The 23,961-nt window shown below is 40.6% G+C and overlaps 1 protein-coding gene across 11 annotated transcripts in view; it reads left to right on the top strand.

The window, feature by feature from the left end:
• The window catches only part of ABI1 (abl interactor 1), an 86,275-nt gene that overhangs the window by 36,213 nt on the left and 26,101 nt on the right, over window positions 1-23,961 (top strand). The window lies entirely within an intron of this gene.

The following is a 23,961-nucleotide window of genomic DNA, read 5'->3' as shown; positions in this document are numbered from 1 at the left end:
TAACTTATACGCAGAGTACATCATGAGGAACGCTGGGCTGGATGAAGCACAAGCCAGAATCAGGATTGCCACGAGGAATATCAATAACCTCAGATACGCAGATGACACTACCCTTATGGCAGAAAGAGAAGAAGAACTAAAGAGCCTCTTGATGAAAGTGAAAGAGGAGAGTGAAAAAGTTGGATTAAAGCTCAACATTCAGAAACTTTAAGATCATGGCATCTGGTCCCATCACTTCATGGCAAATAGATGGGGAAACAGTGGAAATAGTGTCAGACTTTATTTTGGGGGGCTCCAAAATGACTGCAGATGGTGACTGCACCCCTGAAATTAAAAGATGCTTGCCCCTTGGAAGAAAAGCTATGACCAACCTGGACAGCATATTAAAAAGCAGAGACCTTACTTGGCTGACAAAGGTCCGTCTAGTCAAAGGTATGGTTTTTCCAATAGTCCTGTATGGATGTGAGAGTTGGACTGTGAAGAAAGCTGAGCGCCGAAGAATTGATGCTTTTGAACTGTGGTGCTGGAGAAGACTCTTGAGAGTCCCTTGGACTGCAAGGAGATCCAACCAGTCCATCCTAAAGGAGATCAATCCTGGGTGTTCATTGGAAGGACTTATGCTAAAGCTGAAACTCCAATACTTTGGCCACCTGATGCGAAGAACTGACTCATTGGAGAAGACCCTGATGCTGGGAAAGATTGAAGGCCGGAGGAGAAGGGGATGACAGAGGATGAAATGGTTGGATGGCATCACTGACATGATGGACATGAGTTTGAATAAATTCCAGGAGTTGGTGATGGACAGGGAGGCCTGGCGTACTGCAGTTCATAAAGTTGCAGAGTCAGACATGACTGAGTGGCTGAACTGAACTAACCACTGTTGTGTTTAGAAAGTTCTCCATTTCAAAGGAAAATGAACATACCTTAGTGTAAATTTTGAATTATCATTTATTTATTTGATGCAGAATGTTAAATATAGTACTCAGTGTGGTCACTGAATATATTTTTGCCTGCTTGTTCCCTGAGAAAGTCCAAGTATGAAGAATTAAGAGGCTGAAATGGATTCAGTTCAGTTCAGTCACTCAGTTGTGTCCGACTCTGCGACCCCATGAATCACAGCACGCCAGGCCTCCCTGTCCATCACCAACTCCTGGAGTTCACTCAAACTCCTGTCCATCGAGTCGGTGGTGCCATCCAGCCATATCATTCTCTGTTGTCCCCTTCTCCTCCTGCCCCCAATCCTTCCCAGCATCAGAGTCTTTTCCATTGAGTCAGTTCGTCACATGAGGTGGCCAAAGTATTGGAGCTTCAGCTTCAGCATCAGTCCTTCCAATGAACACCCAGGACTGACCTCCTTTAGGATGGACTGGTTGGATCTCCTTGCTGTCCGAGAGACTCTCAAGAGTCTTCTCTATCACCACAGTTCAAAAGCATCAATTCTTCGGCGATCAGCTTTCTTCACAGTCCAACTCTCACATCCATACATGACCACGGGAAAAACCATTGCCTTGACTAGACGGACCTTTGTTGGCAAAGTAATGTCTCTGCTTTTTAATATGCTATCTAGGTTGGTCATAAATTTCCTTCCAAGGAGTAAGCGTCTTTTAATTTCATGGCTGCAGTCAGCATCCGCAGTGATTTTGGAGCCCCCCAAAATAAAGTCTGACACTGTTTCCACTGTTTCTCCATCTATTTCCCATGAAGTAATGGGACCAGATGCCATGATCTTAGTTTTTGAATTTTCCTGTAATTAGATATTAATCAGTGTCTGCATTCATTTCCACACTTGCATTCTGCCTTGCAGTTCTTGTGAAACAGCCAGGCAGGAGCTGGTCAATAAGAGCGAGAATTGACTCTTACCATTAAGAGGAAAATCTCTGCCTGTTACTTTCATTAAAAACCCACCCATACCTCTATCAAGTGATATCATGTCAGTGCTTACACTTTGCCTGCAGGGCAGAGGCTGGATGGTTAGCGTGGTATCAATATAAGCACGGTCTTCTCTCCCCGTGCCTCTCTAGCTTCATTCTGTCCCTCCCTCCCCACTTTTGGCTTCACACCTCCTCATTCACGTAGTGCTTTAGCATTGTGCCTTTGTTATGTCCAGTCCCTTTGCTTAGAATGGGTTCCGTTCCATCCCGTCGCTCAGTTGTTTCCGACTCTTTGCGACCCCGTGGACTGTAGCCTACCAGGCTTCTCCGTCCATAGGATTCTCCAGGCAAGAATACTGGAGTGGGTTACCATTTCCTTCTCCAGGGGATCTTCCCGACCCAGGGATTGAACCCGGGTCTCCCGCATTGGAGGCAGACGCTTTAACCTCTGAGCCACCAGGGAAGCCCTTAGAATGGGTACCTACTCGATTTCCTCTACCTAACTCCTGGTTACTCTTCAGCTTCAGTTTAATTGCCTTGGCCTCATGGAAAGCATTTCATTGGTTCCAGAAGAGTAGATTTGATCTTTCCTAGTACTTCTGTGCCTGCTGCTATATGACAGGTAACTTCTGTTGATCTTGCTTGATTTTTCTCCCCTTTAGTCTTTGTCCTATGAGGCTTAGCGTATGGATTATGTCCATGGGCATATGTGACTTCTGGCTTCAGAGAGAGTGCAACCAGTGTGGACGTGGGCAGGTCAGCAGCAGTGAGGAAGGAAAGCTCAGAACATTTATTACCCTGGTTTCTTCCCAGTGGACTGGCTGAGTCCAGGACAAGTCCCTGTACCTCTCAAGGTGGCCTTGTCTGGGTGACTTCATCCTCCTCATTCTGGTGATCCTCTTGCCCTTGTCCTTTTGGATTTAGGATTTTAGCTCTTCCTGCTGAGAACATTAGCTCCTGTACCTACTTCTGTTCCCCTGTCCCTTCCCATTCCTTTGTGTTTAGTCCCTTTGTTATAAATGGTTTTTGAATTTTTCTAATTGGAATATTTCACCAGTTTCTGATTGGAAGTCTGGCTAATGCAGCCCAGCTTATGTTATTTCTCATACTGGCCCCATCTCTTTTCTCCTGTTTTTGCCTTTGCTCTCACTTAGGGAAGCAGGAGGCTCAGCTGATGAAGTTCTAGAGCACCCTGTTTACACTTTAGCCGGGTTAGTGCTGCTTTTGTTTATATTACATATTGAGATTCTGTGTAAGAGTTGACTTGAAATTAGGATGAACAATAAAAATGGTTTGGAAGTTAGTGACTGGACTGCAAGAATAAAAATCCTAAAATCTTTTTAACAGCATTTAAGTTTCTTTGAGAGGCCTGGCACCTACCTTTATTTTTGGCTTTATTCCTTATTACTAACCCATCTAGGATTTTTAAGTTCTAGGGATAAAAGTTTCTCTGCATACCTGACTCATATTATTACAGGCTTGTTTCATCTGGTCAAGTCCCTCCCCCTCATCCTTGAGGTCTTACCCGGAATTTTATTAAAGGGTGGTTTTCCCCAATGTCCCTTTCTGCCCTGTCTCCTACCTGTGCACATATTATTAGAATTCTCTGCTGATTGTTTTTACAGCATCCTATAGTTCCCTTTCAAAGCATTTATTATTAGAATTACCTAGTTAATTTGTCCTGTTCCCGCTAGCATGCATGCATCCATTAATTTCAACAAACAAAAGGGAAGGAAATTATAGTGGAAGGTCACAGAATCTCTTTAGAGAAGCTCAATACAAGAGACTTTAGAGCCATTGGAATTTGTTACACTTTTGAATGGGGCTTGGCCCCTTTTAATTTCAGTTGATGGGGAAAACAATCATTGTGTATCCTTATCTTAGAGAAATTTTTCTTGGTTGTGTTCCTTCATAGGTTAATGGAACATTGATTGCTAAATACCTCTGAATCAGTGAACTTAAAAAATCTTGCTCTCATTTTTGTGAGTAAGTAGTAAAGATGACTTCAAATTTTTTTTTGGAGGGGAAGAACGACAATTTTAAACTCACAGAAAATTGCAAGTATAGGACAAAGAACTTTTTTGTTTCGGACTGTTTGAGAATAACCTGCTGCTGTGGTGCCCCATCAGTCCTGAAATCTTGGGTGTGTATTTTCTAGACACAAATACGTGCTACTGCATAACAAGCATCAAAATCAGGTGATTAACATGGATATATTACTACTCTCTACTCAGATTTCTACTTCAGTCTGCCAGTTTGTTCAGTAACTTTATGGGAAGTTGAGCCGGTTCAGAACTCAGTCCACGCTTGACTTTACCTGACCTTGATACTTTTGAAAACTATAGACCAGTTAATTTGTAGAATGTCAGTATGAATATGTTTAATGTTTCTTCATGAGTAAATTCTTGTGATAAAGAGACTTTTTGGACGCAGTAGCTTCCTATTTAAAAACCACTTTCATTGTCTTAATTTTTTTAAGAAAACTTTTTTGTTTACTTTTAAGTCTTTTTCTAAGTGTTTCTATCTAGCATTAGGGCTTGTAAATTCATAATAATATCTAAAGATAGAGGAATTCTATTAAAGAATCTGGCATGACACACATCAAGGCATAACACCCCTAAGAATGTTTTGTTAGAGATCCAACAAAATTCCAACTGTCATAGGAATTTTTATTTCAACTTGTCAAAAATAATTAACTGTGCTGTATTTTGCCATTAAGATCATTGCACATTTAAAAATCCTTTGGTCTCTGAGTTGCAAGTGGTACTTGAGAACTTCTAAGACATCAGTAAATATATTTAATTATGGCAGAAATTATTTCTAAAATAACCCTCTTGGTAAAAACAAATTGTGTGCATTTTAGCTCTGAAATAATTTGAAAATCCAAATGAAGGCATTAGAACTGCTATTCTAAGCCTATTTTTAGTTATATTTCCTTTGAGCTGATTTCCTTTCTAGCCACCTGCAGTTTTATGTGCAGTCACACGTGTTCATTTTTTCTAAAATTGTCCCCTCCCTTTTCCAGGCTTGGCATGAAAGTAGCTTCTCTAATGTTTTAGTTTGTTCTTTTCGAAGGGCAAAGTATAAATTATAAAACCTCCATTGAGTAAATTCATGTAAAACTATTTTTGATGAAAGACAGCATTAGTATGGAATAAAATATTCTCTGGCCCTAGAGTTTTTAAAAATTATAGTCTATTTTGTCTTGATCCCATTAATATACTACATGTTAACATACAGAATATACCCTTCCCTTTCTTTTACTTTCAACTTCTTCCTGCTAAGATTTGTCTCTTCTAAGAATAACTGGATTTTATAAAAAATGCAGTGTGGGAGTTCACTTAGTGGTTAGCATTCCACCCAGCTTTCACCACCATGAGTGTTAAGTGTTAGTCGCTAAGTTGTGCCTGACTCTTTGCGACCTCATGGACTGCAGCTCACCAGGCTTCTCTGTCCATGAGATTTTCCAGGCAATGTTACTGAAGTGGGTTGCCATTTCCTTCTCCAGGGGGTCTTCCAAACCCAGAGATCGAACCCAGGTCTCCTGCACTGCAGACAGATTCTTCACCGAGTGAGCTACAAGGGTAGCCCACTGCCATGGCCCAGGTTCAATCCCTCGTTGGGGAACTGACATCCCACAAGCCAACAATAAAAAATTAAAAACAAAAGTAGTGTGATATTTCTTTTAACTGGGGCATTTATTGCATATACACTTTATATAGTTATTGAACTATTTGGATTCAGATGAACCACCATTATTTTGTACCTTTTATTCATGTCATCTATGTTGTTACTTTCCTTTCTTCTGGATTAACGTTCTCTGGAGGCCTTCCTGTGTAAGTGTGCATGTGTGTGTGTGTGCATGTGTGTGTATGTGCGTGTGCTGTCTCCTGCTTATGGTGAATTATTCCCTTACGTGTTTTATAAATTTTGGTTGTGAGCCCGTCTTAAGATATCATCTTTGAGATCTCTCTGCATGCTGAGGGTGATACATTGGTAAGATAAATCGAAGACGTATTCCTAAACAGTTTTATTCTGTTACTTTGCCAAGTGTTCTTGGGGTACGATCAATCCAGGACTGTTGAGAGTTTTGTACCTGAAAACATGGGAACTTGTTATACTTTCTTGGATAACTGCCCTCCCCCTCCCCCGTTGTGATGACATGAACTCATATCAGCAATCCTGGATAATCTTTCTATCTCAGGATTCTTAACCACATCTGCAGAGATCCTTTTGCCATGTCACTTCTACCTTCCCACATTCAGCAAACCGAGACCTTCTATTTTGTTCCCATTTGAAAGTGAAAGTGTTAGTCGCAAAGTCATGTCCATGGAATTCTCCAGGCAAGAATACTGGAGTGGGTAGCCATTTCCTTCTCCAGGGGATCTTCCTGACCCAGGAATCGAACCAGGGTCTCCTGTATTGCAGGCAGATTCTTTACCAGCTGAGCTACCAGGGAAGCCCTTGTTCCCATTTGGTGTAAGTTAAGTCTGTTAGTGGCCAGCAAACCCCTATGGAGTAACTTTGATGTTTTCTGCTCTGATCTTTAGTCCCCCCTTCTCCCTCCTCCCTGGATTTTGTTTGCTGTATTTAATATTGGACTCTGAAATTTTAAAGAGTCTATCAAGTAGTTTAGGCAGTTCATAAGTGGGAGAGTTTGCAGGTGTCTAATCTGCCATATTGCCTCAGTTGGTATTCCTTTTTGTTTTCCTGTTATCTTTTAATTTTAAATGCTTTTAATTTAGCCCTAAAAAAAACCTCCAACCCCCAAAACCTCAGTGAATCTCATCTTTGAACAAGCTTGTCATTTAACTGTCAATTCACCCTCACAACAACCCCACTTCCCAGATGAAGAAACTGATACTCAAAGAGGTTATTTGACTTGTTCAGAATCATACATCTATTAAATGGCATTTTTTGAACCAGGAAGTCTGGCTTTAGAATCTGCTTTGTTATCACTATCCTGGACTGCTTTGGTTTTAGAATAAAAATTATTTTCCCTCCGTACTTTGAAAGGCAGTCTAGTCCATTTCTTCTAGCTTCCAGCATTGTCACTGAGGTGTCTGATATGTCTGATTCTTTGCATGTAACTTAGCTTTTTCTCTCTGAAAACTTTGGAATATTTATTCTTGTTAGCTGTGATATTTTGAAATTTCACAGGGATATAACTTGGTCTTTTGAAGCGTACATTATGCTGGCATTTGGGGGATATGCTGCTGTATTTTGGGGTGCTCTGTGTTCTTTAATTTGTTTTCCCATGAATTCTGGGAGTATTCATAGATTCATAGATTCCCATTTTTTCTAGATTCAGATATTAGACCTTTTAAATTAATATTTTAGTGCTGTTTTCCTTTCTTGTTTCTTTACCTTTGGAAGACATCCCCAAAATAAATTCCATTGTATCAGTTACTGTTCTGATTTTTCAGAGTCTTTGTTTCTTTTTCACAAGTTGGGTTTTTGTCAATGAATTACCTTTTATGCTTCATATAATACGTACATATATATTTCATGTAAAGTAAATCCTTTTCAGAAAAGGATTCCTCTAATCTGTGCAAAATTTGGGGGGGTTCTTTTTTTTTTTAGTTTTTGTTGTGTTTTAGGTCTTCCCTTACCCTGCCATGCTGTGTTGTCTCAGATGATCTGGTGGTTCTAGTCTGCTTCTATTTAAGAATGAGGAACTAAAATGCTTAAGTAGAAACTATAAATATGTGACGGAGACTGTCACTTGGTGGTGTGAGCAGACCTTACCCAAATCTAATAGTTAATTTTCCAGCTTTTAGCTCTGTTCCTCACTTTTTTTTAAATTTTTTATTGAAGGATAATTGATGTACAGAATTTTGTTTTCTGTCCAACCCCAAGATGAATCAACCATAGGTATACATATATCCCCTCCCTTTTGCACCTCCCTCCCATCTCCTGCCCCATCCCACCCCTCTCGGTTGATCCAGAGAGTTTCCTGAGCCATACAGCAAATTCCCATTAGCTGTCTATTTTACATATGGTGATGTAAGTTTCCATGTTACTGTTTCCATGCGTCTCACCCTCTCCTCCCCTCTCCCCAAGTTCTCTGTGTCTCTTTCTACACTGCTGCCCTGTAAGTAAATTCTTCAGGACCATTTTTCTAGATTCCATGTATATGCATTAGAATACGATATTTCTCTTTCTCTTTCTGACTTACTTCACTCTGTATGATAGGTTCTAGGTTCATCCACTTCATTAGAACTGTCTCAGAGGCATTCCTGTTTATGGCTGAGTAATATTCCATCGTGTATATGTCCACAACTTCTTTATCCATTCATCTGTTGATGGACATCTAGGTTGCTTCCATGTTCTAGCTGTTGTAAATAGTGCTGCAGTGAACAGTGAGATACATGTGTCTCTTTCAGTTTTGGTTTCTTCAGGGTATATGCCTAGGAGTGGGATTGCTGGGTCATATGGTAGTTTTATTCCTAATTTTTAAAGGAATCTCCATACCGTCTTCCATCGTGGCTGTATCAATTTACATTCCCACCAACAGTGCAAGAGCATTCCCTTTTCTCCACACCCTTTCCAGCACTTATTGTTTGTAGACTTTTTGATGAGGGCCATTCGGGCTGCTGTGAGGTGATTCTCATTGTAGTTTTGATTTGCATTTCTCTAATAATGAGCAGTGATGAGCATTTTTTCATGTGTTGTTAGCCATCTCTATGTCTTCTTTGGAGAAAATGTCTGTTTAGGTCTTTTTCCCACTTTTTAATTGGGTTCTTTGTTTTTCTGGTATTGAGTTGTATGAGCTGCTTGTATATTTTGGAAATTAATCCTTTGTCAGTTTTTTCATTTGCTACTTTTTTCTCCCATTCTGTGGGTTGTCTTTTCACCTTGCTTATAGTTTTCTTTCCTGTGCTTTAAGTTTAATCAGGTCCCACTTGTTTACTTTTGTTTTTATTTCCATTACTCTAGGAGGTGGGTCATAGAGGATCTTGCTTTGATTTATGTCGTCGAGTGTTCTGTTTTCCTCTGAGAGTTTTGTAGTTTCTGGTCTTACGTTTAAGTCTTTAATTCATTTTAAGTTTATCTTTGTGTATGGTGTTTGGAAGTGTTCTAATTTCATTCTTTTACATGTAGCTGTCCAGTTTTCCCAGCACCATTTATTGAAGAGGTTGTTGTTGCCCCATTTATACTCTTCCCTCCTTTGTCAAAAATAAGGTACCCATGAGCACATGGGTTTATTTCTGGGCTTTCTGTCTTGTTCTGTTGGTGTATATTTCTGTTTTTGTGCCGATACCGTACTGTATTGACGGCTGTAGCTTTGTAGTATAACCTGAAGTCAAGAAGGTTGATTCCTCCAGCCCTATTCTTCTTTCTAAGGACTGCTTTGGCTATTCGGGGTCTTTTGTGTTTCCATATGAATTGTGAAATCTTTTGTTCTAGTTCTGTGAAAAATGCCATTGGTAATTTGATAGGGATCACATTGAATCTGTAGATTGCATTTGGTAGTATAGTAATTTTCGCAATATTGATTCTTCCTACCCAGGAACTTGGAATATCTCTCCATCTGTTTATGTCATCTTTGATCTTTTTCATTACTGTCTTATAATTTTCTGTGTACAGTTCTTTTGTCTCCTTAGGTGAGTTTATTCCAAGATATTTAATTTTTTTTGTTACAGTAGTGAATGGGATTGATTCCTTAATTTTTCTTTCTGATTTTTCATTGTTAGTGTATAGAAATGCAAATGATTTCTGTGTATTGATTTTGTATCCTGCAACTTTGCTAAATTCACTGATTAACTCTAGTAATTTTCTGATACTATCTTTAGGGTTTTCTGTGTCGAGTATCATATCTGTAAATAGTGAGAGCTTTACTGATCTGGATTCCTTGTATATCTTTTTCTTCTCTGATTGGTGTAGCTAGGACTTCCAGAACTGTGTTGAATAATAGTGGTAAAAGTGGACACCCTTGTCTTGTTCCTGATCTCAGAGGGAATGCTTTCAGTTTTTCACTATTGAGAATAATGTTTGCTGTAGGCTTATCATATATGGTGTTTACTATATTGAGGTAGGGTCCTTCTATGCCCATTTTTTGAAGAGTTTTAATCATAAATGGGTGCTGAATTTTGTCGGAGTTTTTTCCTGCATCTCTTGAGATGATCATATTGGTTTTTATCTTTCAATTTGTTAATATGGTGTATCACATTGATTGATTTGTGTATATTGAAGAATCTTTGCATTCCTGGAATAAACCCAACTTGATCATGGTATTTGAGCTTTTTGATGTGTTGTTGGATTCTGTTTGCTAAAATTTTGTTGAGGATTTTTGCATCTATGTTCATCAGTGATATTGGCCTGTAGTTTTCTTTTTTGTGTGTGTTGTCTTTGTCTGGTTTTGGTAACAGGGTGATGGTGGCCTCATAGAATGAGTTTGGAAGTGTTCCTTCCTCTGCAGTTTTTTGAAAGAGTTTTAGAAGGATAGGCATTCAGTTCAGTTCAGTCGCTCAGTCGTGACCGACTCTTTGCGGCCCCATGAATCACAGCACGCCAGGCCTCCCTGTCCATCACCAACTCCCAGAGTTCACTCAAACTCATGTTCATCGAGTCGGTGATGCCATCCAGCCATCTCATTCTCTGTCGTCCCCTTCTCCTGCCCCCAATCCTTCTCAGCATCAGAATCTTTTCCAGTGAGTCAAGTCTTCGCATGAGGTGGCTACAGTATTGGAGTTTCAGCTTTAGCATCAGTCCTTCCAATGAACACCCAGGACTGATCTCCTTTAGGATGAACTGGTTGGATCTCCTTGCAGTCCAAGGGACTCTCAAGAGTCTTCTCCAGCACCACAGTTCAAAAGCATCAATTCTTCGGCACTCAGCTTTCTTCACAGTCCAACTCTCACGTCCATACATGACCACTGGAAAAACCATAGCTTTGACTAGACGGACCTTTGTTGGTAAAGTAATGTCTCTGCTTTTTAATATGCTACTTAAGTTAGTCATAACTTTCCTTCCAAGGAGTAAGTGTCTTTTAATTTCATGGCTGCAGTCAGCATCTGCAGTGATTTTGGAGTCCAAAAAAATAAAGTCTGACACTGTTTCCACTGTTTCCCCATCTGTTTCCCATGAAGTGATGGGACCAGATGCCATGATCTTAGTTTTCTGAATATTGAGCTTTAATCCAACTTTTTCACTCTCCTCTTTGACTTTCATCAAGAGGCTCTTTAGTTCTTCTTCACTTTTCTGCCATAAGGGTGGTGTCATCTGCATATCTGAGGTTATTGATCTCCCAGCAATCTTAGCTCTTCTCTAAATGTTTGGTAGAATTCTCCTGTGAAGCCATCTGGTCCTGGGCTTTTGTTTTTTGGGAGATTTTTGATCACAGCTTCAATTTCAGTGCTTGTAATTGGGTTGTTCATAATTTCTGTTTCTTCCTGGTTCAGTCTTGGAAGATTGAACTTTTCTACGAATCTGTCCGTTTCTTCCAGGTTATCCATTTTTTGGCCATGTTCGTAATAGTCTCTTAAAATCTTTTGTATTTCTGCATTGTCTATTGTAACCTCTCCTTTGTTACTCACTTTTAAAAGAAAAACAGTTGTATTGAGATAGAATTCATGTACCATACAGTTTACCAACTTAAAGTGTATATTTCAGTGGCTTTTGTTATATTCATGGAGTTGCACGTGCATCACCACAGAAATTTTAGAATATTGTCATTACGTCAAAAGAAACGTCCATCCTCCTTGGCTCTCACTCCTCAATCCCTGCCTTCTCTCTCCACCTAGCCCTCAGCCACTGGTCGTTTACTTTTTATCCCTATAGCTTTGCCTGTTCTGGGTATTTCATATAAATGCTATCATGTAGTAAGTGGTCGTTTGTGATGTCTTCTTTCACTTATCATGTTTTCAAAGCGCATCCATATTGGAGCATGTGCCAGTGCTTATTCCTTTTTACTTCCAAATAGTATTCTATTTTGTGGATATATCAAATGTATCCATTTATTAGTTAATGAATATTTGTATTTTTTCCAGTTGGGGGTATTATGGGGGTATAACACTGCTATGAACATCTGTGTACCAGTTTCTGTGTGGACATATGTTTTCAGTTACATTGGTTATATACCTATGAGAGGAATTGCTGGATCCTGTGGTAACCGTGTTTAACCCTTCAAGGGACTGCCAACTGTTCCCCTAAGTATATGCACCATTTTACATTCCCATTGGCAGCGTATCCCAGTTTCAGTTTCTCCACATGCTCAGAAGCTCTGTTTTATCTATTTTTTTTAAACAGCCATCCTAGTGGATATCAAGTAGTATTTCATTGTGATTTTGATTTTTTTCCCTCACTTTCAGTCTAAAGAACCTGTTGCTTCCAAATTCTCAGCCTCTCAGGGGTCATTTTTTTTCTTTTAGAATAAATTACCTTGCCATCTGCGGGTGTTTGGGGTTCTAGCTTCTCCTGTTGTTCTGTTCAGTTAGTTAACGTTGCCTCCATTTGCCTTCTGATATTTAATGATTTGTTGGACGTTCTTGTCCACTCGTTTTTCTCCTCTTATATCCCTTTATCATTCTGGAGAAGAAAAAAAAATGTGTATATGTGTGGCAGGTGGTACATACCTGTCAGGTGCAGAGTGGTAAAGAATACACCTGCCAGTGCAGGAGATATAGGTTTAGTCTCTGGGTCAGGAAGCTCCCCTCGAGAAGGAAATGGCAGCCCCCTCTTAAGATTCTTGCCTGGGAAATCCCATGAAAATCCATAGACAGAGGAGCCTGGCAGGCTGTAGTTCGTGGAATCGCAAAGAGTCGGACACAACTGAGCACCTAAACAGCACAGCAGCATGATGTGTGTGTGTGTATAAATATATAAAACCAGTGTAATCAATTATCTTAATCTACCAACTTGTACCTTTAAATATTCTTTCTTTATGAATATCCCCAAATGATGTCCTTCCTTGTAAGAATTACAGGACCAAAAATATTCCTGTGATGAATATGAAAGAAATGAGGCTCGGAAGGGGTTATTATTAAGTACACTCCAAATCCCTTTGAAGTGTTAGGTTTAACTCTTCTGATCATATTGATTCAATTTGCACTCCTTATATGTTTAATATAGCTGGAATGACTTAAATGAACTAAGTAATAATTTTTAATTTCTACGATTGCTTGTAAGAGTTGTATTTGGTATTGGCTGTAAGCTTTAACTGGTTTAACACCATCTGGTAAACTCCGTTAAACACTTGAGTATGGATTGTGGAACAAAGAATAACAAAAAAAGCTAACATTAGTTTTTTCCAGATGTTAGACACTGTTGAAAATCCTTTATCCATATTAGCTCATTTAAACCTTCATATTAACTGTGTGAAGTTGATAAAATTATTTGTTTTTAAATCTTGTCTGTTTGATAAGAAAACCATGAGGGCATGGAATAGTTAAGTAATTGCTTCAGGCTAAAGCTGATCGCCGAAGAATTGATGCTTTTGAACTGTGGTGCTGGAGAAGACTCTTGAGAGTCCCTTGGACTGCAAGGAGATCCAACCAGTCCATCCTAAAGGAGATCAATCCTGGGTGTTCATTGGAAGGACTTATGCTAAAGCTGAAACTCCAATACTTTGGCCACCTCATGCGACGAGTTGACTCACTGGAAAAGAGTCTGATGATAGAAGGGATTGGGGGTGGGAGGAGACGGGGATGACAGAGAATGAGATGGCTGGATGGCATCACCGACTCGATGGACATGAGTTTGAGTGAACTCCGGGAGTTGGTGATAGACAGGGAGGCCTGGCGTGCTGTGGTTTATGGGGTCACAAAGAGTCGGACACGACTGAGCGACTGAACTGAACTGAACTGAACACAACTAGTAAATGGTAGAGTTTACTTTTAAATCTATGCACTTTGGTTATTGAGTCTGTGCTCTTGAAGTCATTAAATTACAACGCCTGACATTTCTACAGTATTTTTAATGTATTATCTTTTTGAGAGGATAGGGACATTCCTGAAATATTAAAACATTTTTCTGGGCTCCAAAATCACTGCAGATAGTGACTCCTGCCTGGAAGTTAAAAGACGCTTACTCCTTGGAAGGAAAGTTATGACCAACCTAGACAGCATATTAAAAAGCAGAGACATTACTTTGCCAACCAAGGTCCGTCTAGTCAAGGCAATGGTTTTTCCCGTGGTCATGTATGGATGTGAGAGCTGGACTGTGAAGAAAGCTGAGCACCGAAGAATTGATGCTTTTGAACTGTGGTGTTGAAGAAGACTCTTGAGAGTCCCTTGGACTGCAAGGAGATCCAACTAGTCCATCCTAAAGGTGTTCATTGGTAGGACTGATGTTGAAGCTGACACTCCAGTACTTTGGCCACCTGATGCGAAGAGCTGACTCATTGGAGAAGACCCTGATGCTGGGAAGGATTGAGGGCAGGAGGAGAAGGGGATGACAGAGGATGAGATGGTTGGATGGCATCACCGACTGAATGGACATGGGTTTGGGTGTACTCTGAGAGTTGGTGATGGACAGGGAGACCTGGTGTGCTGTGGTTCATGGGGTCGCAAAGAGTCAGACACAACTGAGCGACTGAACTGAACTGAACAACAGCAAGGAGTAGTAGTTGGGAATAAGTACAAGTTCATGACCTGACATGTAGAAGATGAACTGTGACCTGATGTTCTTTTTTTTTTTTTTTTTTTGGGGGGGAAAATTTCTTTACAGTGTTGTGTCAGTTTCTGCCATACAACACAAATCAACCGTAATTATACGTGTATCACATCGCTCTTGAGACTCCCCTTCCTCCCTAATGTCCTCTTAAAAGTTCATATTTACTTTAAATCCTGGTTTGGATAAAATGATTAAATCAAGCACGTAGCAAAAAAAAATATTTTTGAGGTGGACACATAATTGCCATTCAGAGTGTTGTAAAGTGTGCATTATATTCTTAAGCAGGAGGTTAGCGGACAGAAAAATGTCCTTGGGTTGTACTAAAAAATTGGGTGTAGGCCAGAGTGTTAGTGACAGATTCAGTCTTTCCCAGGATAAAATATTTTGGAATAATTCTGAGTGTTTTATTATGTTTTTCTACCAGAGTCTTATTTTGCAGCTCATCTTTTCTAAATAGATCTTTTTTATAGTGTGTGTATATATAGGTCATTCTGAATCAAGTTAACTTCACAGCTGATTGGGACCTTGTTTCAGACTTATTGAACAAAGGCCTGTAACACAGAATTTTGGGCAGAGGGCCATTTTCAAAGTCTGCTCCAAAAGAAGCCATAACAGACAAAGATTGTCTCTTTCTTGGCTGAAGGCTTTCTGTGTGTGACTTGTCTCAGGCCTCTTTTACACTTTTTCTACCCCTTTCATACTCCTCCTTTTTCTATTCAGGGCAAAAGTGTTTTGGTTTTCATTCTGTAGTTACTCGTTCAATGAGCATTTATTGTGATTTTACTTACATACAAGTTTCTTTGCTTGAAACCTATAATACCTCCCTGTATGGGCACTGGCATTTATGGGGACGGTAGCCTTTCTAATATGATAGTGTAGAAAATATGTGAAATATTAAATAGTTTTGTTGTGTCATATTCTTTCCCGCCTGTCTTTCGATAATTAAAAAGGATTTTTTTTCTGGAGAATATATTTAAAAGGAGCATATGCTTTCTTCCCTTCTTTCCCAACTTTACCCCCTACCCCCTTTACCACCCTGGAACTTCCTAAAGTGCTATGGGGGTGTATAGTTAAAACAATGTATTTCTGTACAATAACTTAAAATAATCATGTCTTAAAAGGGAACAAGACAAAAAATGTTAATCTGTATTTAATCCGAGTGGTGGGTATATGGATGTTTGTTTTATCATTATATGTTTGAAGCATTTCATAATTTAAAATAGTTAAACCTGAAAAAAGGACAATTTAAAAATCTTGTTTACTTGTGAAATTTTTCTTCTTTATTTCAACATTCATTTTAGAAAACTTTTTCTCTCTATGTAGAATCACTCTTGGAATACTGTGCATGTTCTTTTCTCTGAACCTTTGCTTTCTACAGAAGTTATTTTACCTATTCCTATTTACTTCCCCTTCCCATATTATTAAGGGCTCACTCGACCCCTTAAAAAGAAACCATCAAATTTGGTTTTCCAGTTTTTTAGTCTTTCTTTAGTAACTCCTTAATATGAGTACAGTTCAGCCTATTTTTATTCATGCTCTTTTAAATTGTCTCTTATTTCTAAGCAGATGTTGTGTTTTCATGCCTCTTGGCCTTTTTTTGTTCTGTTCCTTTTGCTTGTTATCCCTCTCACCTCCACCTCCACCCCCAACCCCACACAGTCTGCTTTCTTCTGTTTGGCCTGCCAAATACAGCTGGCTAAAGTGAGGTTTCTTTTATGGAGTCTTATGATGGTGCTCCAGGAATATTAGTCATTTTTTTTCTCCCTGCTCTGTTTGTAGTTTTTGTGCAATTAAATACTTTAAAAAGTTATAGTTAATAACATTCAGAAGCATAAATGTGATGTAATATAAAATTTATAACAAAATAAACATGTGGTTCTACCACCAAAGTGTACTAGAAAATGGTCAGTTCTACCTGTGTGCTTCAGTCTGTTCCCAAGGAGTGTTGTTATTTTCTTGACCTTTTAAAGTTTATCACATGTATGTGTATCTTTAAATAGTTAAAGTTTTGTTTGGGTTTGAGTTTTATAAAAATTGATTCAAGCTATATGTAGTCAAAACCAAAACCCTGTATATAACTTACTTTTTTAAATTCAGCATTATGTTTCTACTATTTATCTGTAATTCGTATATTTCATTCTTAGTAGTTCATTCTCATTAATAGTTCAAGTATAAATTTGCCACTTATTTGCATTTATATTTAATTAATCTGGAATTGGTTTTTCCTTCTAGTGAGTGTGAGGTAGGGGTCCATTTTCTGTGTTTCTTTCTATCTGGCAGACTAATTGCCCTATTTAAGCAATGCATTCTTTGGCCCTGTGTAGTCCCTGTAAGGTAACTAGGTTCCTTATGATCATGAGTTTGTTTCTGAGCTCTGTCTTCTGTTGAATCCATTTATTTAACTCTATTTAAGAACCCTGCTGTCTTTCTTACTTTGGCTTTATAGTAAATCTGGTTTATTGTAGTGGTTTCACCTGAGCTTCATGGGGCCAGAGATTGCTGTAAGGGTGCTGCAACCTGCTAGTCCCTCTCAACTTGGGAGACTCTTGAATTTTATGTTTATTAGAATTGAAAATTAATTTTCTTTGTATCAGACTGATTATTTTGACAGCTAAAGTGTGAAAGTAAGGAAATTCAAGTGTGAGAAGGAACCAGTCTCCCTGGAAAAGCTGACTTTGGCTTGGTGAACATAATCATGCTGTCATACAGACGTTTCAGGCCTGTTCCCCTCCTGCTGCTGCCGTATTCACTCAACCTGCCATTTGGAGGGTTATATGCCACTGATTGGGTAATGATGTGGACTTTCCTTATTCCCAGTTAGGAGACTGGTAAAGGAGTAAACTCAGAAAAATTTTTTCGGATAATTGGAAATAATATCCTGAATAGTTCTACAGTGTTTGAGGGAAATAAGGATTGGGAAAAAAAGATGATTTTAAAGGGAGTTGTGGACACTGTGATATTTGAGCCATTTTGAATTTTTTTTCCCCCACGAAGACTGGAAACTGTATGGGATGTTCTTTTAAGTAGGATTAAGCAGATAGCTTCAGATTTTTTCATTTTGTCTTTGCGAGTTTAGTCTTTTTGGTGAAGATCACAGTGGTTATGCTTTGGAGAACAGTTGGAAAGAGGCTAGATTGGCTGCAGGTGGACCTGTTAGAAGACAGATGCAGTAGCCAGGCTGAGAGATGATAGTAGATTGACTCAATTGAAGTGTTGGAAACAGATTTCTGTTACTTAAAGGAAAATGTGACAAGATTTAATGATCCTGGATATGAAGTGAGTTGTAGATGTCAGAACTGTTTAACTTGATAGAGAACTGAAGGAGGAAGTGGGGTTAAGTTAACTTGATATATTTTGTATATTTTGGGCACATTCATTTTGAGGTACCATTGAAATATCCAAGAGGAACATCACAGGTGTTTGTATGATTCTGTAGTGCAGAAGAGAGGTCTAGAATGGAGAAGAACTTATGGATTTGTGGTATTAATTTAGACTTGAATGTCGATGAATTTGTCAGGGGCAGTTTGTAAAGGGGAAGAACCTATGACTAAACCTGGAGGCACCTTATCTGTCAGGTGACCTTGTAAAGGAGACAGAATGAGTATTTATGGGATTAGGAGCAAACCAAGGTGATCTATCTTTTTTAATATTCTGATGAAATCTCAATATTTTCCCTTCTGTGCAGTAATAAGTAGCAAAACTTTAATTCCGTATCAAGCAAAATTTAGTTAAAATTTGTACTGGTTAATCTTGTGCTGGACCTGCTAGAAAAGAAGAGTGTTTAAGACATATGTAGGGGTACATGCGGATGTGCGCGCGCACACATACATACACAAATTTAGCTAACTCCAGTTTAACAAGTTAGCTCCCTCCATAGTTTCATGGATGTTGGTAGAAGACACAGGATTTCTCAGTCAGAGACATAAGACTTGATGACTCATGGCAGGGGCAGGAGCCAGAGTTGTTGGCATCCGTGCTGCTTTTCCCAACCCTGAGCTCCATAAACTTTGAGGAGGGTGGGTGATGCTTCTGGATGGGTAGTATAGTCTCTTACAGAAGAAGAGCCCCCCAGACTTTCAGTGGGCAGAAAGCCTGCCTGACCTTAACCCTGGAGGGAGATGACATCTCTTTGTGTGAGACAGTGAGCAAACCTGCCCTTTGTTCCTGAGGGTGACATTTCAGTCCTTCCTGGCTGTTTACTATGTAGACGTACTTAAAATAGTCTGGAACAAAGAGAGTGCCTCTGCCTACAAGATGTACAGAAATGCGATGGGTCCAAGGGTAATTGCCTTCCAACAGTATTCATCCCTCATCTCTCTACCTTCTTGGCTTGTGGCAAAATTTCCTATGATTGACCACCCTGAGTAATCTGTCTGACAGAACCTGGGACCAGAGCCATTGAATTTGTCTCATAAAACAGGTAATTCAGTTTATGTACTATCAACATGGTAGCAGAATGAGGCCAAACTGCAATATTGACCCCAGTTTGGCTCCCCAGGGTCCTCGACCAGCCAGTTGAACTATAATACTTCAGGGTCTACTCTAGAGCCAAGTGGCTTTCTCTTCAAGTTTCTGCACTGACTTTCTGCCTGACCCAAGTACTGCAGGAGGATGCTGTAGTGCACAGCCTTGGCCTGGTCTGCAGGAAGGAAGTCTGGGGCGGTTCTGTCATCCATAACAATACTGGCCTGACCTGAATAGTTGACCCTGACCCGAATGGTTCACCTCAGCTTAAGTAAGGGACAGTTCAAACCACCCTTTCTAATTAGGTAACTCCCATTTTAGGGTTAAATAGTTTGGCGCAGACTGCACATAATTAATGAATCAGTTGGGCCTCTAGGGAGCCCCTCCTGCTTAGTCAAGAATAGCTATACTTTGGAGAGGTCGTAGCTGTCTGTGGGTACAGGATCTACTGGTGGTGCTTGCTTAAATGCTTGAGGGTCTCTTAGAATCACCCCTAAAGTACAAGTCACCACATTTCTGGAGGGAGGTAAGTTAATGCCTGACTTCCACTTAAGTACTTCTGTAAATAATGTCCTTCTGCCCCCGCGCAGCACAGGTGGGACCTACTTAGGGAGCACAGGCCAGCTGTTTCTCCAGTGTCCTCTCCTGCGCAGATGGTAGGCATCAGGGCTCCCAGTTCAGTACAGATAACTGAATCTAGTACTTGTTTTTGTTTTGTTAGGATTACCTGCAGGTAGTCAGTCAAATCTCTCTTACTTGTCTGTGCCACCAGTTAGGTGGCATTCATCTGCCCCTTGGGGTGACTGAATGGAAAGCTCCAGGAATTGGGGATGGCACTTGGAAAGACACCTAGAGGAATTGGCAGGTGGTTTGGCTGGAGTCAGCAGATTGGATCGGGATTGTAATACCGTAACATGAAAGAGTGCCTTTAATGTGAGGCGCCACTGATGGTCTGAAGATGGGGTTAAAGGTCAGCTGTAGCGAGTCTGCCAATGGTGGGAGACATGGCGTCTCTCTCCAGGAGACAGATGGGTCTTTCTTCTGGACTTTCTTCTGGACTCAGACAGATGGATGCAGTGGTTACCTCTGCATGAGGAACAGAGTCCTTTACTCCGCGTCTGTTCAGTGGTGGTCCACGTGTTGACGCATCTGGAATGGTGATGGATCTACCGGCAGTGATGGCGTCCTGGACAGTACAGGCTTCATCAGCAGCTGGACTGCAGCTGGCCTCGTCTGACTGTGGGCCCCTACCGTGACCATGTGTTAATGACCCACGTGGTCTGATCAGCAACTATGATTTGTCTCCACAATTTATATGGTCCATGTTTAAGATGTCAGTCTGTCATTTTCCAAGTAGCAGACCCAAACAGCTATTCCCAGTGGGTACCAGCCTCAGATCAGTAAAAATCTCACAAGGTTTATCACAGGGAATATTGGCCAAATCTGTGAGAACATCCTTGAGCTCCACCAACGGAGCATAGCAGCCATACCCACTTCTCAATTCTGTGTAGCTGGCACTGAGGTAAAACAGCACAGCAGCCCATAGAACACCACAGGGTGTCAGCTTAGTTGAGTTATTAATGCACCAGGCCCAAGCATTTAGAGGACCCTCTGTGAATCAACGGGCTTCCCTGGTAGCTCAGAGGTTAAAACGTCTGCCTCCAATATGGGAGACCCAGGTTCGATCCCTGGGTCGGGAATATCCCCTGGAGAAGGAAATGGTAACCCACTCCAGTATTCTTGCCTGGAGAATCCTGTGGACAGAGAAGCCTGGTAGGCTACAGTCCATGGGGCCACAAAGAGTTGGACATGGCTGAGCGACTTCACTTTCACTTCACTTTCTGTGAATCAACAGCATTGGTTTCGGTGGCGGTATGGAAGAGACATTTTCCATAAAGATGTAGCTGCCACTCTTTCATGTAAAGCTGGGATGTCATAGGAGCTGGACTGGCTGCTTTCTTGAATACACCAAACCCAAGGGGCACCTCCAGTGGAGGCTGCTCCTCTTTTCAGAGGCTTCAGTCAGTATAATCATCCCTGCACAGAAACTTGTACTCAGAGGGGTCCTAAGGATGGTGGGCACTGGGACCACTAGTGCTTTTCTACCACTCTTCCCAGTTGGCATAATCTCCTCTGGCTCTTAAGAGCATTCACTGTGCAATCATGAAAAATATCAATACCAATTATACATTCATTGGTGGAAGCACAACAGTAATCCATTGAGTTGGTCCCAAGAACCCCACCCAGAAGGACGCATTAGCTTCTGTCCCCCACTGTGAACCACACCCAGACCTCGTAGCTGAAAGCAGATACCCTCTTCTTCCACAGGATGGGGACGTGGGCTCCAGTATGTTTATGTCAGCCAGCTATAAAATATCCTGCCCTCCCCAGAGTGATCTCACACACCCAGGTATGCTTGGTCTTCAGTTTCCCTTGGGGACCTAGAGAACTTGGCCCCATCCTTAATCGTCTTTCTCTTAAGGGTGTATGGGGAGGTTGGGAGAGAGCGACTCTGCTCCAGTAAACAAGGTCAATTTATTTGTTTTGAGCAGTGCTGTGGCTGCGAGCATTTCTGGCTCACCTAAAGGCCTGTATTCTGTTTTCTGTAGCAAGGTTATCATTGCTGATGGGCATCATCCATTTCTGTTGGGAACACCTTTATTCAGCAGCTATAGCCATATTACTTTTTGGCGGGGACCATGAGTTTGTACTCTGGTTGACTTGGGCTTGATCAATTTCTGCACAGTGGCATCATTGTTTTTAGGAGTTCACCTTATGTGGGCTTTTCACTGTTCGATTGTCAAAAGACCAACTCTGTAATTCTTGCTTGATTTCAACGTCGGACTGGGAGTTTTCTGAAGCTGGCAGGGCTGAAAGAATTTAATCTTTGGGTGAGTTTCTTCTTCTATGGTGAATTACCTTCATCATCATTTAAAATCCAGTTTAGGATGGAAGAGCCCGCAGGACGAATCAGTGCCCTTGGGAGATTGTTTTGGGGAAAGTTTCCCCAAAGGGCCAAAGCTGTCTTACAGCAGGCAGGGCCTACTGTCAAAAATGCCAAGGTCTTTGCCTCATCTCGAATGAATAGAAGGTTGAGAAGACAAACTGCAGGAGGAACTGAGCAGGAAGATAGCCAGCTGTTGCCTTTCTTCTTTAACAAGCACTACGTGTCCCCTCTGACCCCTCAGTCTCCCAAGCAAACCAGCCAGATTCTAGGTTCTCCTGGTTCTGCTTAGAATGGTTACAGTTTTTCTTCTTTCACGCTCAGTATAGATAACTGAAAGAACCTTAACTGCCCTCGCCTTCTTCTGCAGATAAATATTACTAATTGTTTTCGGGGTCCACCAGGTGAGCTTAGTGAGTAGCTGACAGTAGCTGGGGCATCATTCAGGCTGGTGTTTTTGAAACTACTTCCTGGTACTCGGCCTGAAGCTGCCGCCCCAGTTCAGCCTCATTACTAAGCCGTGAAGTAGAGGGACACTGTCTGGGGGACCGCATGATTTGATCATGTTCACTCAATTCCCATGGACTTCTCTCAAATTTCATTAGCTATCCTTTCATTCCAACTCTAAAAAGCTTTGTCTTTGTCAGCACTCCATCATCATTACCATAGCTTCAAACATTGTGAGGGGTTTGAGATTTTGCCCTTCGCTGGCACTCACAAGTTAAGCCAGCCACAATTTCATAGATGTGAGAAGACGTGAGACTCCAGGTTAGAGACAAAGGTCATCGTTGTGGTCATAGTCAGCACTGTGTCAGACACCAACCCCACTTTCTATAGGATGTGTCCGAGACAGCCAGGTGGTGCCTGTACAGTCAGGTGTGTTCCAGGAAAGGAGCTCCCAGCTTAGGGGACCAGCTCTTTTATAATGGGCAGTAAGCCTTCTGACATTATCTTTATTATACTGGACAGTAAGCCTGCCTTTTGTGCTTTGAGGAGACACTATATCTTCTAAGGCTAGGGAATCAGTACCTCTTCTCACAAGGTGTGCAGAAATACACATAACATTAACCTTTATTTCCTAACAATCCCCCCATCTCCACCCCCTTTCAGTTCATTTCACACATGCTCTGTTTTCTCACTGCTTTCTAACTGGTCTCATCCCAGTAGTATTCTCTCTGTCCTCCTGTGCAAGAGGGATCTTTTAGAATGCAGCCCTGATGATATTGCTCAATTTGAATTTTTTATTGGTTTTTCATTACTATTGGGACTTCGCTGGTGGCTCAGATGGTAAAGAATCTGCCTGCAATGCAGGAGACTCGAGTTCGATCCCTGGGTCAGAAAGGTCCCTTAGAGAAGGGAATGGCTACCCACTCATTACTATTAGGCCAAAGCTTAAACTGTTGAGTGGTTGTTTAACTATTTCTCATGTGCTAACTACTATCCAGTTGTTTTTTTTTTTTTTAATACTGACAGTTAAATAAGAAAATCAAAAACCCACATTTTTTAAATCTATAAAGGCCAGTACTAAGTAGGCTGCAGATGTGTGGGCTCCTTGCTGCCAAATTGTAACCCCTGGTCTTCTCTGGTCTTCTTTTTTTTTCCTTCTTAAACCTTTGTCTGTAATATGCTGTTCTTTTCTCCTTAACTGATTTCCATAATTTGCCTCTAATATTTCTGTTTATTTTTTAAAATGTACTTACTCTATTAAAGCCTTCTCAACCTAGTTGGATATCTTGCTCTGAACACCTTTAGAATAATTGCAAATAAATTGTGTGTGTGTGTCACTATAGTAGTTACTTCATCTAGTTGTAATTACTGATTTCTTTATCTGGTCTATATCTCCACAAAATAAAGTGTAAGCAGCACAGAGTAGGAGCCCTCCCTTTCCACACATACCATGTCTTTGGGAGAGAAAATCGCTTCTCTCAGAATCACTTTGGAATCAAAACAGTAGTTTAGTTGGTGCTTTTAATCAGCTTTAGAGATTCCATGTTTTGACGTCAAAGATATTAATTTGCTTAATTTTGAAGGGGAGCATGTAGTAGTTTTCACTGGGAAATAGACATA

The sequence above is a fragment of the Moschus berezovskii genome, chromosome 15, assembly GCF_049115385.1.
Source record: "Moschus berezovskii isolate FMDL1 chromosome 15, NW_MosBer_1.0, whole genome shotgun sequence".
Lineage (NCBI taxonomy): Eukaryota > Metazoa > Chordata > Mammalia > Artiodactyla > Moschidae > Moschus > Moschus berezovskii.
The sequence above is the reverse complement of the archived record's forward strand: the minus strand, read 5'-3'. Positions and strand labels throughout refer to the sequence as shown.